This window comes from Bombus flavifrons, chromosome 4 (assembly GCF_040668555.2).
Source record: "Bombus flavifrons isolate JBK064 chromosome 4, iyBomFlav1_principal, whole genome shotgun sequence".
Taxonomy (NCBI): domain Eukaryota; kingdom Metazoa; phylum Arthropoda; class Insecta; order Hymenoptera; family Apidae; genus Bombus; species Bombus flavifrons.
In genome coordinates this window covers 5,886,006-5,901,339 of record NC_138445.1, presented here as the reverse complement: position 1 = coordinate 5,901,339, position 15,334 = coordinate 5,886,006, and positions in this window count along the sequence as shown.

Sequence of the window (15,334 nt, the reverse complement as noted above, 5' to 3'; positions counted from 1 at the left end):
AAATCCTACCGACCACCCGAATGCCACAAAGAGGAAATTAAACGACAAATGGACGAAATGCTACAAAAGAACATCATAGAACCATCAGATTTCCCTTACAATTCATCAGTCTGGGTAGTGCCAAAAAAGGCAGACGCCTCAGGGAAACAGAAATAGCGAATCGTAATAGACTTCAGAAAAATAAACGAGCTAACTGACCAAGACGCATACCCATTATCCGACATAGACGACATACTATTCCAACTAGGCATAACTAATAACTTGATAATAATAATAACTTGATTTTTCCTCTGGATTCCACCTAATCCCAATGGACACAGACTCTAAGAAATACACATCGTTCTCTACACCACAAGGACATTACTATTACAATGGAATGCCACTCGGTTTAAAGGATGCACTTGCAACGTTCCCACGCATGATGGATACCGCGCTAATAATCCGCACAAATAAACAATACTTCGTATATTTAGACGACATTATAATATTCGGGCAGTCGATTGAATAGCACAATAGCAACCTCTCGACAGTATTGCAACTCTTACGCGAATTCGGACTCAAAATACAGCCGGACAAATGCGAATTTCTCAAACCAGAATTAGAATATCTCGGACATATAGTAACCGCCAAAGGTGTAAAGCCAAATCCCAAAAAATTAGAAGCCGTTAGCAATTTCAGACAGCCACGTAATCCCACAGACATCAATTCTTTCTTAGGACTAGCAAGTTATTACCGTAAATCCATCAGAAACTTTTCTAAAATCGCGAAACCATTGGCTGAACTTACAAAGAAAGAGACACCATTTCATTGGACAGATAAAACCCAGGAAGCATTCCAGTCATTAAATGACAAACTCTATTCATCACCCGTACTAAAATTCCCAAACTTTACAAAACAATTCACATTAACGACCGACGCCAGTAACGAATGCATAGGTGCTATCTTATCACAGGACAGACATCCATGTTGTTATATGTTATATCTCGATCGAAATTATTCCACAACTGGAAAAGAACTAAAAGAACCTTTAGCAATCGTATGGACCGTGAAACGTTTCCGACAATATCTGTTAGGCCGGAAATTCCTCATTCGAACCGACTACCAAGCGCTAAAATGGCTACAGAACTGCAAAGACTCCTCACCACGCCTGATGAGATGGCGACTAAAATTAGAGGAATACGAGTACCATATAGAATATACGCAAGGAAAAGATAATACTGCAGCCTACGCACTATCTAGAATACATGTTCTCACCAGACGAAGCGAAAAATTAAACATAGAACTCGATAAAAAGTATCACGATTGGGAAAAATCTACCGACGTGTTACCCAAAATTCGCAAAATGACTCCGAATCGTAAACCTTTCTATCAACTATCCAAAACAGAGCTAGGAAATTACGACAGAATCAAATGATTAACCAAACTAAACAAAATTATTCATACAAACGAGAAGATAGGTATAGGCGACGACAGTTTCACAGAAACCGAGAAGAACGCGATCGAACGAATTTTATTATTCCTGAACGACACCGTGAAAGAATTAAATCTTGCATGGGAACCAATCCAAACATATAGCGACGAAGAAGTAGACGAATTATTAAGAGAAAATCACGATTTAGTAGGACACCCCGGTATATAAAAGACATACGACCGCATTCGTGAACGGCACAGAGTACCAGATTTGATGAAACGCATACAACAACACGTAGAATCATTCGACACCTGCCAAATATCTGAAACTACACGTATCAGACAGATAAAATTGCCATGGACTTATTAGGTCCATTGAAAAAGACAAAGAAAGGCAATCAGTACATTCTATCCATACATGACGAACTGACAAAATGCTTGATACTCGTGCCACTAAAGCAAACGGAAATAACTTGGAACGTATTCTTGAATCATTACATTTATATCTTTTCCGCCCCAAAAAAGATACTAACCGACCGCGGACAGAATTTTATATCTAGTTTGATGTAACAGTACGAAGACGCGTTAAAAATCAAACATATCAAAACGACATCTTTCCACCCACAGAGTAACGGGTCTTTAGAATGAACACACGCAGTAGTAACCGACATGTTAAAATCGATTCAGCGAAATTCAGATGAAGAATGGGACGATCAACTTAACTTTATATGTCTTGCAAATAACACGATGATACACGACTCCATTGGTTACACGCCATTCGAACTCACATTCGGACACCAAGCCAATCTCCCCTCCACAATATCCAAGAATTCTCAACACGCTCGCGAAACATTGATCAAAAGCAAACAGCGATATCAGCGCGACCAAAAACGTAAAATTATAAAACCTCAATCTGTTTTCAAAAAAGGAGACTCCGTTTTAGTACATAACGATCATAAGAAGCATAAACTCGATGTGGAATGGTTAGGACCATACATGATTGATAAAGTATGCACTCCATACTATCTGATCCAAGACAAGAAGATACACGGTAATCGTTTAAAACCTTACTTTCCAGGTCGACACTCCTCTTTGCCGGAATAGTATCCGCGCAAATAAATATTACACCATTAGAAGGAAACTCTGTATTCGTAGAAAACATAAGAAAGGGATATTTGTACAGCGATAATGCCAACAATAAACTCACGAGCAACCAGCAAAGAATTCGTTGAAGAGTTAGACGGATTACAAAATCGTATCAATAACATGAAACAACTAGCAAAACACTTGAAAGCGTAAACACACACCCGAAGCAAACGAGGTTTACTCAACATCATAGGTTCCATATCGAAAAGTCTGTTCGGAACTCTCGACAATAACGATCTTACACTCATAAACGAGTCCTGAGCCGACCTCACGATATACATATAACACCTGGTCATGCGATAGAGGTGAGAATAGACAGTAGCCGGTCTTTCACCCGTGAGATATGTGAATCATAATGAGGAGATAAAGATCCCAGTCCTTTAGTCATTAAGTCAATCTGTATTTTGCTATTGAAGTGTAACTTCGCCTTGTGAATAAAATATACGCACGGGCTATTGTTCATTCGTCCCTTTTTTTATATATACATTACCTCGTCATTAATTACGTGACATTTTGGCGATCCTGCCAGGATCCATTCGGTTCAGTGTAAACGAAATCACGATTTCGGCGTACGCGCATCACTGAAGATTGAAGCATCAGCGGACCTCTGCATAGATCAGCTTACTTTGCGTGAAAACGAATTCTACGGAAAGCGGACTACGGTCATCGCGCAAAACTGAAACTGGTCAAAGCATCATTCACGAAAGGAAAGATACCCAGCTAAAGATCTGGATTCTTTTAAGCACTATCGTACTCGTCGCAACAGCTTCAGTAGTACAGATTCCGACGACAGTACAATAACCACCATGAACAAAAGATCGGAAGACACATCTTCTGCTAGCTCTATGGCTTCAGGTGTGGATCCAAATATTCAGGCCATACTAGACACTATGCAAAAACAAGACGAAAGACACAAACTAGCATTGAGTAACTTGCATAAACTAATATACGACGAAAGTCAACAACGCGTTAGAGAGATTGAACTCTTAGGTAGGAGTCTAGCTGAACTACGAGTAGGAATTCAGTCAGCTTCCACATCTGAATTTAACTCCATTATAACTGAAGACGCTAGTGCCAGCACTATTCAGAAAAAGCGACCACCTGTTCCTAAAAAGACCGAAATAAAACCTAACGAAACGGACAATGCGGACAGTGAAGAAGAAGCAGTAAATAATGACAATCCCATGTACAATGCAAAAACCTGCCTAGACTTCATCCCTACACTCAATGGACAAGACGATATAGGAGTAGAAGGCTTTATTAAACGGGTAAAAGAAGCTCGAGCCGAATGTCGAGAAAAACGCGCATTATTACGCCTAATTTTAACACAAAGAATCATCGGAGAAGCAGAACGCAGTATCCGCCACATTGAAATCGAGAATTATGAAGACCTTTTTGAACACCTCAGAAAATTTGTATCCGTGAGTATTACACCTAATGGACCTCGTGATAAATTGCAACGTACGCGACAAAACTTAAACGAATCGGTACACAGTTATGTGAAGAGGTCCCGACACAACCTCAACGAACTGATATCCGCACTCCAACACGAAATTCGCGATCCAATACGTCGAGCAGTTGTCATAGATCTTGAAACTGAACGTGCCACAAAAGTGTTTATTCTGAATTGGAAACCTGAAATAGAAATACGTACATCGGCTGCAAGAACGAAGAATCTCCAAGAAGCACAAGATACAGCTTTCGAGGCAGAGTTATTCATAGGGGAAATCGAACGCAACAAAAACATAGTAAGAGGAAGAACAATGAATCAACCAATTGCGAGAGTCAAACCCCAATTCCAAGGAACACTAAATACAAGAAGATATATCATGCTTGGCAACATCGCACAACCAAAGCCAATAAATCCACCTACGGAAAGATAGGCGATAATGGAACGACCACAGCCCAAATGTTTCAAATGTAATCAAACGGGACATTTAGCCAACGCTTGTACCCAACAGCGAAATTTTCCACCAGCCAATCAAAGAAACCTACCGCCTCCGAGAAATTACCATATAACGACGGACGAAGAGGATATGAATCCCGAGGAAGAAGCAGAAGAGAACCAACAATACGAATTAACGCCATCACTGGAAGAATCCTTACAATTACCATCGGATCAAAACTTGGACTAAAGCGATATTTCATAGACACTGGTGCCGGAATAAACATAGTCAAACGCTCAAAAATCATTTCCACTCCGTTAAAAGACGACAAGAAAACATTCTTTACGGGCAATGACAAATACGAGACAGACGAATACATTTACCTTAGAATCTGTGACAAAAGAAACAAATTCTACATAGTACCTGACGACTTCCCACTAATTGAAGACGGAATCATAGGGTTACCAATGCTAGAAAACTATCGATACAAAATTACGAACGACCAAATCCAACTCAACGATCGTGTATTCTTATTTCAGCCACCACAGGTAATTTCTTCAGGACAAACCAAAGTCGAAACAATTTATCTGGACAAGAGACCAACGCGAGTATGCTTCTGCAATATTGGTGAGCAACCAATACCAATTTCTAATGCTCTCTATAATGAGGCTGATCTCGAACAAATTCAAAAATTCAGAAACATAATCAGAACAAGCCATATTGAAAACAACTTCCGCATTCTTATCGAAAAAATCCCCTTACACTACATTGACGTATTCAACTCAGACACAGACACTTTACCATGCACCGACTTAACAAAACACATCATCTCATTGAAAGAAAAAAAATCATAAACACAAAATCTTACAAACCACCCGAGGCACACAAATTAGAAATCGAAAAACAAATCAAAGAAATGTTAAACAAAAACGTAATCGAAGAATCAGACTCACCATACAATAGTCCAGTATGGGTAGTCCCCAAGAAATCGGACGCCTCCGGAAAACAAAAATGGCGCATAGTGATAGATTTCCGTAAATTAAACGAATTAACTGATCAAGACGCGTACCCTTTGCCAAACATTGACGATATACTCTCACAATTAGGAAACGCGAAATTCTTTTCCGCACTAGACCTCTCTTCTGGCTTTCGTCAAATACCAATGGACGTAACATCAAAGAAATGTACAGCTTTTAGTACGCCTCGGGGACACTTTCAATACAATCGAATGCCATTTGGATTAAAAAACGCTCGAGCTACATTCCAACGCATGATGGACACAGCACTTCGCGATTTATTAAATAAATATTGCTTCGTTTATCTAGACGACATCATAACATTCGGAAGTACGATTCAACAACATAACGACAACCTTACAATTGTATTACAGAGATTAAGAGAATTAGGACTAAAGATTCAACCAGACAAATGTGAATTCTTAAAACCAGAATTAGAATACCTTGGACACATTATCACACACGAAGGAATAAAACCAAACCCGAAAAAGGTAGAAGCAGTCAAAGAATTAAAAATTCCCAAAAACCCAGCCGACGTAAAATCATTCTTAGGACTAGCAGGATATTATAGAAAATTTATACGTAACTTTTCAAAGATAGCCAAACCTCTGACCGACCTGACAAAGAAAGACAAACTTTCATTGGACAGACAAACAACAAGATAGCTTACAAACTCTCAAAGCCCCAGTATTGACATACCCCACCTTTAACGAAACATTTACATTAACAACCGACGCCTCTAACGAAGGAATAGGCGCTGTTCTTTCACAAAACGACCATCCTTGTTGTTACATCTCCAGAACACTAAATACCTCCCGAAAGAAATTACTCAACCACTGAAAAAGAACTCCTTGCAATAGTATGGGCAGCAAAACGTTTAAGACAATATTTGCTAGGGAGACATTTTCTCATAAGAACCGACCATCAAGCTTTAACTTGGCTTACAAACTGCAAAGACCCCTCATCACGACTGATTAGATGGAGATTAAAGCTAGAAGAATACGATTACGAAATACAATACCACAAGGGAAGTGATAATACGGCTGCTCACGCACTCTCGAGACAAACTATCAACAATTTGACGACTGAAGACAATCTCCTTGACGAGTATAACAGATGGGAACAAGACACCGGCACGCTTCCTAAACTACTGATGATAGTTCCCAACGAAAAATCCTTCTTCCAAATAACAAAAGAAACTTTAGGACCCTACGACAAAAAGAAATGGTTAAAGAAGATCGTAGAATCAGCTACAAAACATAAAAAGTTAGGCATAGGAGACAAAAACTTCGATGAAATCGAAAAGGCGCGAATAAAAACATTTTTGATGTATGTTAACGACAAAATAGAAGAAATAACCTTTGCATACGACCCGATTCAAATTCTAGCAGACGAACAAGTTGACGCAATTATAAAAGAAAACCATAACGATGTTTCAGGACACTTAGGTATACAGAAAACTTACACAAAAATCAAAGAACGATTTAAAATCCCACATTTGTTCTCAATAGTAGAGGAATTTATAAAAAAAATTGCGTAGCATGTCAAAAACAGAAACTTGTCAGAATCCGCGCGAAAGAAATTCCCGTAATACCTCAAACCGCCGCTGAACCAAACGAAAAAATAGCAATGGATATAATAGGTCCCATGCCGAAAACTAAACGAGGAAACCAATATATATTCTCTATTCATGATGATTTGACCAAATACCTGATATTAATACCTCTCAAGACACAAAGAACGGAATCCATGATAGATACCTTATTGAATCATTACATTTACATCTTCTCAGCACCTAAAACTATACTAACAAACCAAGGACAGAACTTTATTAGCGAACTCGTGATGAAATTCGAAGAAGCATTTAAAATAAAACATATAAAAACGACCAGCTTTCACCCACAAACTAACGGATCCCTAGAAAGAACACACGCAACGGTAAAAGACATGATACGAAAAAGTCTAAACGACTCAGACAAAGAATGGAACGAAGTATTAAACTTCATATGCTTAGGATATAACACAGCAATACACGATGCAACCGGTTTTTCACCTTTTGAACTAACCTTTGGACGAAAAGCTAACCCCCGATCCTCAATATCCAGAACCTCCAACTACAAGTATGAAGAAATCTTTACACTATGGAAAAAACAATTGGACAAATACAAAACACTAGCTAGACAAACACTTGGACAAAGTAGAAAACGCTACATGCGAGATCAACAAAGAAAAATCATTAAAACACAAACGGTATTTAAAGAAGGAGACGCGGTTCTTGTGCATAATGATCACAAAACAGATAAAGTGGACGATGAAAGGTTAGGATTGGAACTAATACCGAACGAAAATTACGCAATTTTTCACGAGAAAATATCTAGATCCTATTTGTATAATGAAAAAGTTAACGGATATATAGGTGTTGAGGTTATTCGATGTGTAAACATAGAAAACTCGTGGATAATTTGTAAGGTAGAAAATATATTTAAATAGAAGTGTAATTATAAGTAAGAATACAATTTGAGCTGGTCCAGATCCGCACGCTAGCCGTGTTACCCAATAACTGAAAACCCCGAAGCCAACGTCGCCTGTCTACTGTTTATGGTCTGTCTTCGTCGCAGTCTTTTGCCTACACGCTGTCGATGGCGTCAGTGCTTGAGAAAACTAAAAAAACCAGATGTAGAGTTTTCTTAGAAATGGTGACCACTTCAACAATAGGAATAGATGTAAGCGATATATTTAACCACATCGATACGTTAGGAAAGCACATAACGGAAACCCAAAAACATTGTACCACCCCATGTCAAGTAAAATCTTACTTTCCTTAACCAACAAGTTCAATAACATCAAAACGCTAGGAACACATTTAAGATTATTAACTCATTCTAGAATTAAGAGAGGATTAATAGAGGCTATAGGTTCAATCAGCAAAACACTTTTCGGAACTTTAGATTCTGAAGATTTACAATTGATAAACCAGAATACCGGCAAACTATTTAGCGAAGGAAACGAATTAAAAACCATTGTAACTAACCAAACCGCTCTAATTAGGAAAATCCTAAACACCGACAGTCTAAAGCAATTAGAAAAAGTAAACGCGGACATACAAAATGAAATAAATCAAGTAAACAAGCTAGAACTTTTAACAGTCAAGACTATGATATTTCTATAGAAAGTGCTTTGTCAGATCTACACTTTCAACTCGATGAAATATTCAATTTAATTTTACTAGGAAAACAAGGAATTATTAGTCCCCAGATTATAAATCACCACACTTTCTTAGAACAATACGCTAAGGCTTTGGGAAATCACATCATAAATGAAGGATTTTCACCAGAAGAAAATAATTTCCAAAACATTTTAGACGTCTCTACACTCACACTGTTTGTCCAAAGCGAAAAGATCTTCTTTAAAATTTCAATTCCAACAATAACTGACTCAGAATGGGAAATAGAACAGGTACACCCCATACCGACTCAAAAGAACGGAGCATTTCTCGCCCCATCAGTCGAGCGTCCGATATTTTTCACCTCAGGACTAACTTCTATGAATGTAGACCAAATGTATTTGGACAAGCAATGTCGAATCAAACACGAATTGTATATTTGCAAACAAGCTCAACCCATGCATGATAGACGTACAAAATACGATTGCGAAATAATTAGTGTACACAATGTCATGAGATTTTGTAAATTAACAGTCTGTAAGATCGTAGAAATAACTTTTATATCACTCAAAAACGAAAATCGCTACATAGCTATACCAGAAAGACCAATAGAACTCAATATATTCTCCAAGGAAGGACATCAAATTGTCAAACTGAAGCAGCCCTCTCTGTTGAAAACTAGAATAACTGTAGATATATTGTATGGAGACAACCATATGAAAATCAGTGGCAATCCCAAGAGCATTTCTTACGATATTAAGATCAGAATTATAAATATAACTAATGACGTAGATTTATCCTCAATGCTTGATACCTTAGAAAAGACTCCTAAAGTAGTGAGCAACCTAAACGGTTATACTGATACCTTGAATGAAATAAAAGATAGAGCCAATCAATTAACTTTTTCACACAGAATGACACAAATTAAAACTTGGGGTCTCACTACGTTGCAAATAATAGGATATATATCCATTGGACTCATATGCTTGTATCTGATTAATAAGACAGGACTGTCAAAACTATGTATTCACATATTTTGCTGCAGAATTAAGAAAAACACTGTTAGTAACACACCTAACGTTAGTATTGCAACACATTCCGCCCCTATAAACATTTACACACCGAAATTACCTGCACAAACTCGGACAGACAGAGAATCAATAGTAAGTTTTGAATTATCAAAACCGCCCAAGGCCAAATTTCATCCATCGATTCTGAAGAAACGTAAGAACTTAGAGGACTAAGTTCACTCTACGAAGGGAGGAGTGTAACGTCTCCCAAAAACCAGGAATCCGCCGACCTCAGGATATGCATATAACACCTGGTCATGCGATAGCAATGGGAATATACAGTAGCCGGACTCCCACCCGTGAGATATGTGAATCATAGTGAGGAGGTAAAGATCCCAGTACTTTAGTCAGTAAGTCAGTCGTATTTTGCTATTAAAGCGTAACTTCGCCTTGTGAATAAAATATACGAACGGGCTATTGTTCATTTGTCCCTTTTTTTATATATACATTACCTCGTCATTTATTACGTGACAAGAGAGAGCGTGATCAATATGTGTACAGAGAGTGCGTGAACAGCGTGCAACTAACAATGTGCAGCTAGTTTGGCGTATGTATAATTGTTATTTCAATTTACTAAATACATATATTCTGTTTATTTTACACCTTTAGCTTGATTAATTAATTCCATCAATTTTAAAATTATGATAAGGGTTATTTAATGCAATGTCGAGTGCTTCGTTTAACGCAATACATTCAGCTGTAAAAATTTAAATTCTTTTAGACAGAGTATTTGTTATTGAAATATTTAAATCATGGGAAATACAAGCATGCCCTACTGCTTGCGAATTGGTAGTTTTGCTCCCATCTGTATAGTTCTTAATTAAGTTGGATTTAGTCATCATGTTAAACAGTGTAACGTTTCGATCCTTTGATTTCTTGGATACCTATCTCTGTATTAATTGGAATTGTGGAGCGGATATTTTTGTAATTGTAATTGTATTTGTCAAACTATTTAGTAAGTAGATTATTTTTAGTTAGTACAAAACAATCTCCCATAACACGATAAATCAGTCTTCTTTTTATTTTTATTTCTTATTGCTCATGTAAAATTGTTGTATATTTTTGCTTAAGAGATTATTACAATTTATTTTGCATAAAAGTGTTACATAAGAACTTTGCGTGATTTTCGACAGAAGGGAATTTAAATTCCTCCAAGATGATATTATTAGATGTGTTTAGCCTATTACTCAGAGCTATACATATAGCAAAAATCTTAACTTTTTATAGCTTTTTACTATGTTTTAATGAGTAGGGAAGTACGCAAAGCAACTGAAAACAAAACGTGGTAGTGCAAAACTCATATAGAGTAAGTACTAATAAATAGTGTTTCTTGGTTCGATTCCCACCGTGCCATAAAGGAATTTCACTATTGTCACGTCCCGCGCTACGCACGCGCCGTGACGTAGACTAAAACTATCAATAGCGTGAGTGAGCGTTTCAATTTGAGATTTAAATAAAATTTAACAATTTGTATAGAAACCAAATTCGAGCCTTACAACCCCCACGGAATAACCCGCTACATGACGACCCCTCCACGGTAGACCTAATTATAAATAAGAGTAGCAACATAGAAGACACTCAGAGACAGAGGGTTAATTCCTTAGTTCAGAGTAGTTAATTCCTCAGTTCTGTGTGATTAGTTCCTCAGTTCTTGGCAAGTAATTTCTTTGTTCATAGCGATTAGTTCTCAATTCCTTTAGCTCTTAATTTCTCAGTTCCTTTGCCTTTCAATTCTTTAGTTCCTTAGTTTTTCAACTCTTAGTTCCTTTAGCTCTTAGTTTTTTGCTCTTAGTTCTTAAGGTCTTTAGTCCTTTAGTTCTTTAGCTTTTAGTTCTTTGTTTCATTAGTTCCCAGTTCTTGTCAGTTTTGTTAATCGACGTGTTTGTATTTGTCAATTTGTAAATTATTGAAAATCAATTAAATTAAAATCTTGTAATTAATAAGAGCGAAAACGTATCGCGAACGATTGTAACTTCGAGCATTCGAAATCTCAACGACAATTCTGTCAATACCCAGTTAGAATTAGAATAAACATTTGTTGTGGAAGATATTTGTCTAATAATATAATAGGATTAAGCGAACATTTATTTTCACCAACCTTGATCTTCTCCCGTGGCAGTACTCCTGCGCGTAGCAGGTTAGCCGAAACGTGGAGTTTAATTGCCAATCGCATAAACATCAGACAACGCTACCATTTAATCTAAATTCAAAAATTAACGGCAACACAACCAAAACAAATCAAACAAAAACGTAACACTATGTTTAAAGCTGTTGCCCATTTATTTTGAATGTAGTTAATGTGTTCTTTGAATGTCATTTGATAGTTAAATGTGTATGATTGTGATCACAAAATTGTTAAATTTAATTTTAGTTTGACCTGAGGTGATTTGGCGTCTTTTGAGGTGTAAGAGATTTTTACTTAAGACTTTTTCTTAAAATTGAGATTGATTTTTCTAGTATAGTTGTAAACTTTTTTAGAAGAGAATTTTTGGTGTATATAACTAAGTCGTTGACAAACAAAGAAATGGATATATTTCAAGGAAAACCATTAATAATTTGAAATAGCATAAAGTGTATATATGGGTGAGAACTCCTTTTTGAGAGACGCCTTTAAAAACTAATGATGTTTTGTTACTTGTAACATTTGTGCTAATTACTGTTTCATATGTTAGCAACCTTATAAATGAAATCAAGTTATGAAAGCATTTAAAGGCTTTCTGTAGATAAAGAAATGCTGCAAGTGTATCTCTATAACTTTTGAAACCATCTACATCATGGAGTGTTATATTAGCTAAATTATACATGCATGTCCCTACGATAACTGGATTAGTTTTGAGGAAACAGTTTGTAGTATTAGCTGTAGTGTTACACTACCATTGAAGTTGGATGTTTGAATAGTGTTTCAAAGAGTTTGGAAACATAAGAAGTAAGTGAAACCTGACGATATTTGTTGCCATCTACCTTTTTAATGTACAGATGTGGAATAATTTCTAGCCATCTGGGAATACATCTGTCCTGAATATTTCATTAAATATATCTAATAAAATTAATTTATACGTTATCGAATGAGTGGAGAATATAATATAACCAATCCTATCACGATCCGAAGCTGACTTTCTGTTTTTCTTGTCTAATACTAAATTAAATTCAACTATTGTATGCCAAATGGAGTATCAAAAGAATCATTATTTACACAGCAAAGTAAATATGGCGACCTATGGTAAACTTATTGTATTTTGAGAGATAAGAATATTTTCTACAGACTTCAAACACTCTTTATCATTCGATGGTTCAAGTTTTACCCATTCATTTTTGAATATTTTGCTTTTGTTCCATGTATAATTGCTACAATTTCTAAGATTTATTGACTTTGCGAACTCTTCAAAACATGTTCTTTCCTTTCTTTTTAAATATTCTTTTAGCTGAAATGATCATTCTTGTCTAATTTATTAAGTCTTCTCAGTTATACATGCGTTTTTCATAATTTTTTATACGTGACCTTTTTGTGTCTTCTTAAGATCGCATAAAGAATCCCACTGTAGAACAAGGTTACTATGTTTTTCGGGATTTACAGGTCTGTTTCTGGGAGTATTTTCTCCGATAACATTTTTTACAGTATTGATAAACATTTAGTATTTTTTTATTTGCTGAAGCTTGTTCACATTCTATTGAAAAGAAAATATCTAATATCTTATCCATGCGCGCAGAAATGTTAAATTTGTACAAAGTATATTGTGAACTTTTTTCTGTGACAGATTTGTCTTTCTACATTTCTACGTTTAAATTTACGGAAAGTGAGAAATAATCTGACCCCGTTAGGTTTCAATGTATATTCTAGTAGAAGTAATTTTTTCACTTTGTAGAAGTCAATGTATGTATGAGAATCATAATTATTTAAAAAATTCCGAATTATCAAAAACATGAAATAATCGAACTCTAATAATATCATAATGAACACGCTTATAGATAACATGATGAATGCCAAAGTCGCCCATTACTATGCAATTTTTGTGTGGAAATTGGACACTATTGAAAATTCTATTCCACTGTTCCTACAGTAAACTAAAATCAGGGGTTCTGTAACATGCATATATATTAGAAAAAGGGATTAAATTATTTATGGCTATTCTACAAATTTCTTTATATACTTTCTTTCACTTTGAATAGACTTTATTGAAGATTATTACTATTACTATTAAGTAATAAGGGCGATATTAGAAGGGTATTAAGGGCGATACCCTTCCGAGCCGCGGAAGCAAGGGTGACCAGAATCGACATTTCGGCCACCATGGAGGAAATCAGGAACACCCTGGCGAAGAAGGGTGATTGCAAGGCGGAGGACGTCCAACTGGGAGAGATCCGCTCCGCTCGAAACGGTCTTGGTTCTGCGTAGATACGAGGCCCGGCCGGGGCAGTGAGGAAATTGGCCTATGCTGGCAAGGTCGCCATACGATGGTAGATAGCGAAGGTCGAAGCCACCGAGCGAAGACCTTTGCAATGCTTCAGGTGCCTGAACATTGGGCACACAAGGAAAACATGTACCTCCAAGGAGGACAGGAGGTACCTGTGCTACAGATGCGGCGGATCGCGACACCAAACCAAAGAATGCACGGCCGCGAACCCGAAATGCCTGCTTTGTGAGGCGCTCTGGGCACCATCGGTACACAGGATGCCATGTTTTGAACATAGCCTATATATATGCCGGGTTTACATTAGAATTAGGTTTAGAGGCGTGAAACGAATCTTCATTTGGACTACACATCGTCGTTATGCAATAGAGAAGACATTGACTAGTGCAAATATGATTATTACAGAACTTGACAAATAACCGTACTTAGGTACTCCGGAAGCTAACGACAATGATCCTAGGTTCATTAACGAATTCGCGTTTACTGTCGAGTGTTACAACTATTTCCTTTTTAAGGAGAGCTATAGAATTACTTCATGCCTCTGCCAGACAAAGCGTTCATCCCGTGACCGCGGCTACGTTCGGCGACTGGCTGTCGCCTCGAGCCCAAGCTCATTATCACAAATCGCGAACAAATACAATCGGATTGAATGACAATTGTTTAATTACGTCTATGATAGAATCTAGATTACGGTGTTAAGGGATTTTCCCGAAGTTCCAAAGGGAAGGCTCCGATGTCCTTTCATCTCTGACATATATATTATATTATATTGTATATATTTATGTTATTATTAAAATTATATTGCATTGTATTTTACAGTACTCAGTTTTGTAAGGCTTCCATACAAGCAGTAAGATAGCGTCCTTGGGGGTTGCACAGAACATAGTCAAGATGGTAGAGGTAGGTGTCTATTCGGTCATAGTATTGAAAATATGCAGATACTATATGGATAGTGTAGTTGTTTATTTTCACTTCTATGGTTAAGAAATGCGCATTACAGTATTTTTCAAGTTTGAGTATCGAGTATATGCACACTCGACGGCAGTGAATCGATTCATGTGCGTGGCGACTCTGCCATACCGATGCCGGTGACTCTGTTTCCGATAGCGAAAGATTCCTGAATGACTTTCGTTAAGCACTGTGCTTATATATTGTGCATTCGGTCATCCCAACCATATCCTAGGTAGTGTGCCATGTCGTGTCTTGTTAATACATAAGATATAACCCATAGCAG